Source organism: Palaemon carinicauda, chromosome 21, assembly GCF_036898095.1.
Source record: "Palaemon carinicauda isolate YSFRI2023 chromosome 21, ASM3689809v2, whole genome shotgun sequence".
NCBI classification, from domain to species: Eukaryota; Metazoa; Arthropoda; class Malacostraca; order Decapoda; family Palaemonidae; genus Palaemon; species Palaemon carinicauda.
In genome coordinates, this window is record NC_090745.1 from 36,572,300 (window position 1) to 36,578,299 (window position 6,000).

Here is a 6,000-nt window from a genome sequence, read left to right on the forward strand (position 1 = left end):
GATTTCGTTTAGATTTTGGGAAGATAATTTAAAAATTGAAGTTCACCACATAAGTAAAATATGAATAGTCATCATAGGCAAGAAAGGTGAAACATAGCAGACGATTTTGTATCATTGAGAGTCTGGGAAGACAAGTGAAGAATGACCATTTATTAAAAGGTATCAAAGGAACAAAACATCTCTTAGACTTTTATCTTCCACAAACTTCTTGTGGCATTAGAAATATACAAATATATGCTATAAATTACTATATATATATATATATATATATGTATACATATATGTATACATATTTATTTATATATATATATATATATATATGTATATATACATATATATATATATATATATATGTATATATATATACATATATATATATATATATATATGTATATATATATACATATATATATATATATATATACATATATATATATATATATATATATGTGTGTGTGTGTGTAAATATTACCCACGAATGGCATTTAATACTGAATTCTATCCTGGGAATATACATCCAATTGGAATTCATTTTATGGTAACAGCTTCTGGCCGGGTGGAGATTCGAACCCCCATCTGTTCGGCTGGAAACCATGCCCGCAGTGACCATACCGACTGAGCTATCAAGAGAGATAAAAGTTTATGACAAGTCCTCGTACATATTCCTGTCGAATTCAAGAATCTGTTCATACACTTGAAATAAACCCATCTCCACTATGAGAGCTGAATCGTAAGTTTGCAACACGTGGTTATTATAAATGAATATATATCACAAGCACACGTGATTTCAATCAATGTAAATATCACCCACGAATGGTATTTAATACCGAATTCTATCCTTGGAATATACATCCACTTGGATTTCATTTTATGGTAACAGCTTCTGGCCGGGTGGAGATTCGAACCCCCCCACCTGTTTGACTGGAAACCATGTGTGCTTGTGATATATATATATATATATATATATGTATATACATACATACATACTTAGATACATATATGTATATAAGTATATATATATATATATATATACATATATATATATATATATATGTATATATATATATATATATATATACATACATAGATACATATATATATATATATATATGTATATATATATATACACACACACATATATATATATATATATATGTATGTATATATATATATATGTATATATATATATATATATATATTACCAGTTACAAAACTGCACGTGACAAATATTTAAGTAAAAGACCAGGTACCAAGCGCTTTCGTATATTACGTTGTGAATTAGAGAATGAAATCATACAAGAAAGTCACAAACTCTTTTTGTAATCTGGAAAGAAATAATAATTTGTCAACTTATGATGTAAACATTTGTAAAGGTATTGTTTATGGTGCCATGTCCAAACCAATAATAACTAGTATTCCAAAACGTTAGATAAAGTATTACATTGACTTAAAAAATTATAATGATCTGCATATTGTGAAGGCCGATAAGTCTAAGGTTTTAGTAATAATGGATAAAGATGAGTATGTGAGAAAGATGAATAATCTATTGTCAGATAATGAAACTTACTCTGAAGTACGTGGAAATCCTTTGGAAACTGTTAATAAAAATTTCAATGGGGAATTAAAATCCAATATTAAAAGGATATAATGTATTTATAAAGCAATTTTCTTTCCAATGTTCCATATTACCGTACATGTACGGTTTTATCAAAAAGAGATTAATAACCCTGTCCACCCAATAATCAGTTCACTTGGTAGAATTTATTACAAACTGTCTGAATGGATAGTACAAGTACTCATTCCTCTTGTTGGAAAAATATCTGGATCGCATAAAATGAATAATACGGATTTTGTTAACAAATTGCTTAGTGCTTGCATTGAGTTCAACTTTAAAATGGTTAGTTTTGACTTAACGTCCTTGTTTACAAAGGTTCCAGTTGACGATTTATTGACATTTATCTGACGAATTAAGTAAGTTTGTTATACCTTTATCTCCTGGCAAAACAAGGCAATTGATAAAATTATTTTTTAAAGATTGTAAATTTATTTTTAATGGAAAGTTTTACCGACAAAAAATGGAATGGGAATGGGCAATCCTCCATACCCAATACTCAGTAATTTTTACACAGAAATTTTCGAAGTTAAACTGTTACCAGCGATTTTGCCTAACGGGGTTCCTTGGTTTCCTTTTGTTGACGATATTTTTTGTGTTTGCTCTACCTACGAGAATTTGAATAAATTTTTGGAAAAGTTGAATAATTTAGTATATCATTAAATTATCTGTTGAAGAAGAAAATCATTGTAAATTGTCATTTTTTTGACGTTTTAGCGCATGGAAATGATAGAGGTTTTGTTTTTTATATTTACAGGACACCTGATAACGTTGGTTCCGACATTCAATACTATTCAAATCATCAAACCAGTGTGAAAGTTTTGGTTTTTATTTCAAGTATGTTTTCAAGGACTGAAAATTTGAGAATTTTGAGAATTTATAGACGCAGAGATTGGTATAATCAATGACATAAGAATTATATTGAAATAACCCAAAGTTTCAATTGACAAGTGTCTACAGAAAGCAAGAAATATTTTTTATTCCGATAAGAATAAGGAGACTTTTAAGAATGAGAATGTGCTGGTACTTCCATACGATAAAAATTTTGCTCATATCAAAGACTTATTGAAAATATTCAAGGTGAATGTAGTAATTGAAAGTTCGGGAACAGTAAGGTATATCTTAAATAATACTGGGTGTGACAAGAAATATTTGGGTAAAACTGGTAAAATAATTGATAATCAAACAACATCGTTATGCAGCTAGGACAGGACAAATGTCTAGTGCTCTGTTTTTTTACATGAATGATTTCAACCACTATAAGACTGGGAATACTCCTCGGAGATTGTATTTTGTAAAAACCTTCCCTAAAAATATTATTCAATCTGCTCTTATTAAATATTCTAAGCAGTGTAAAAATTTAGTACATTGATTGTTATATTACTAGCATTCTATTATATAACGACATTTGTTTATCTATTTCTTTACGACTAATACTTACACACATTGATGATGCTTTGCTTGCTTGTGGGTTTCATTACATTTTTGTACCCATAAGAAGTTTACATAATACATGAAAGCGCTTGGTACCTGGCCTTTTACTTCTCTGTTTCCTGTGGATTTTACGCACACACACACACACACACACACACACACATATATATATATATATATATGTCAGTCCTGATGGAAGTTCCTCAAAGGCATCTTTCTACTTAGGATATTCCTGCGAGTGATATACCAGAGAATTTTACCTCAGAAGTAACACAGGTTTCTATCCCCTGGAGCGAATATCCTGAGAGATATCGTGTATACAACAGGGACGTGTTTAAAACAAGCTACGGCTATCCTTAGCCGAATAGAGCTAAACTTGCCTTTAAGGATAAGGGATAGGATTGGATACATGGGTGAGACAGCCATTAAAATTTCCGATCCCAGTGTGCTACTACAAACACGTTTCCTAGTTCTCCATTCCTCTAGCAGCGCTATCTTGTCGGTTGCTTCGGAGTTTTTCTGTGTGTTTTCGTAGCTTTCTGAGTGATTTTGTGATCATGGATGCTTCTGCTTCTTCCTTATTGACTAAGTTGAGTACCATTTCCTTTGGTGTTGGAGAATTTTGCGTCTAAACCCCGGTATTTTTACTATGTGCATGCTTTTAATGCCACCGGCTGTTGCATATCTGGCGACTCATGTATCCAAATTGATCCGAAAGGCATAATTATCTTTTCATAGTATTGCAAGAATGTTTTTTCCATATTCTTTTACAAATGTGGTATGATTATGGGTTATAGCTTTTTACTATTTTCTGCATGTGTGTATTTGATCAATCTTAACTTAGACGAACTCTACTATGGCCATCGGCCATGACTAGTAAATATGTACTTATGCACCCTCACCTTCTATCACTTAACCTTACGGGTTTCGTGAGTCATAATGAGGAGCTGCAGCTCTGAAAGTCCTTCTGGGGGCAGTGGATAGTGTTTTACAGTTGTCCAAGGGCGACTGTGTTTTACTTGTCTACTTATCCTGAGTTTTTGGTCAGGTGGCACAGGTTGTGGGAAATTGTTCACGGTGTCTACTTCTTGTTGATACCTTAGAACATAACTAAAATTTTTCTAATGCTGACAAGTAACCTCCCATTTGTGTCGGCTTACCCATTCCTAGGCTTATTTATGTATTTTTTGGTAGGCTGGCAGCCGGTTGTTAGGACTCGTTGTCTGTGCCTTCTTGCTACAGACCGCTTAGAACGCCATATTAGTTCTAATGCTACAACCCCCCACTTTCTGAGTCCCTCTCCCCCCATTGTCTGCCTGCTGTATTCCTTCCTTGGATTAATTCTATCTGCCGCCTTAGAGACCCCTATTGGGTGGTCTGGTTGCCCCTTCCCCTTCCTCATTAGGCCATAACCTTTCACTGTCTTAGGGACTACAGTTCCTTTGTCTAGTCTACATACCCTAGCATTTGAGTATCTCTAATCTGCTATATCTAGACAGAGGGCTAGTTTCCTTTGGGTTTCTCCCCTGCTGACTTAGTGTTTATCTAGATTATTACTGCAGCTTCTCATTCTGAGCTATGTACCTCTAGCTGTGGAGTCTTAGCTTCTTTGCCTGGTCGGTTTATCCTGGCAGAAGTATTGTCTTCTGTCCATGCTTCCAGTCTTGTCAGCTTCAGTTCTTCTAGGATTGGATGTGAGTAGGCTAAGAGGGGAACACCCCTTTCCCTCTGTAACTTTAGCTGCAGCATTAGGCTAGTCATCTACACCCCTTTTCCTCTTCCATATCTGAGGAGCATTATACTCTGAATATGGTTGATTGGATCCTACCTGGTTGTTAGGATCTCCTTGAATTTACAATTTTTGTCATCCTAGCCGTCTTGTATGGCTCTCATTATCTTAAGCCACCCCTCCCTTTTTCCTCATGATTAAATGATAGTGCCTAGGTCTTTTTCCCCCCTGCTTGTGGAATGGTTCTATATAGGATCGCCCTATTTTTCTTGTCGACTGGACAATGCCACTGGTGCGTTGTGTCGACATTCTTGGGGTGACGAAAAGCCAGTTCATGAAGCCATGGTTGCCAGGAATAGCTGCTGCCATAGACACGGGTGCTGCTGCCTCGGGAGCTTAGAGAGGATGGTATGTGAATTTGCCACCTTAGGTTGTTCAAGTGACCGACTTTGAGGGAAATAGTGTTTCACTGATGTGACACTTTTCCTCCATTTTCTACCACACTGCCTTTTATGAATCTTTCATTAATCTTTAAAGATTTCTGAGCTGTATGGCAGGAGTCCCCACTATAGTGTAGCAATAGCCATAGCAAGTGTCAGAAAATTTTCAGTCTAGAGAATGTATTCAATAATTTCTAATTTAACATTTATTTACATATTCTAAAATAAGAAAATATTTTGATACTACTACTTGTACTCATTGAAATTTACTATTTTTATAGGTTCCTGAAGACATGGAGTGTTCAATGGTAACCTGTACCAGGCTGGTCAAGTTGCCTTGTGGCCACAAGACTTGCCGGAATCATACAGATTGTCATGTTTCCAAAAGCTCATTTGCAATTTGGGAACCTTCCAACAGAAACACTTGCAAGGACCTAATAGACACTGGCTTCCACGCTACTAGCATCTCCCAGAATGAGAAACCGCGGAGTCAGAAGACCCTTCGGCATTAGGTGAGAGGCTATCAGAAGAACTTTCACCAAGGTGCCCTTTACCTTCCTGCCATGGAACTCAAGAACCTCCTCATCCCCAAGGCCAAGGTGACTGCTGTTTATGGTCACCAGTTACCGACGGTTCAACTCCCGCTGGTATCATTGGATCATGCGGATGATAAAGTTCAGGACACTCTTCAAGTGATGAGCCTAGAGGCTGACTACATGCCGATGACATCTTCTCTGTCGTCAGAGAGGGAGAGTAGCCTGCTGACTACGAAGCCTCAGATGAGT

The 6,000-nt window shown here is 35.5% G+C and overlaps 1 protein-coding gene across 1 annotated transcript in view; it reads right to left on the reverse strand.

The window, feature by feature from the left end:
- Window positions 1-6,000, reverse strand: part of LOC137614836 (reelin-like) — a 596,609-nt gene that overhangs the window by 179,094 nt on the left and 411,515 nt on the right. The window lies entirely within an intron of this gene.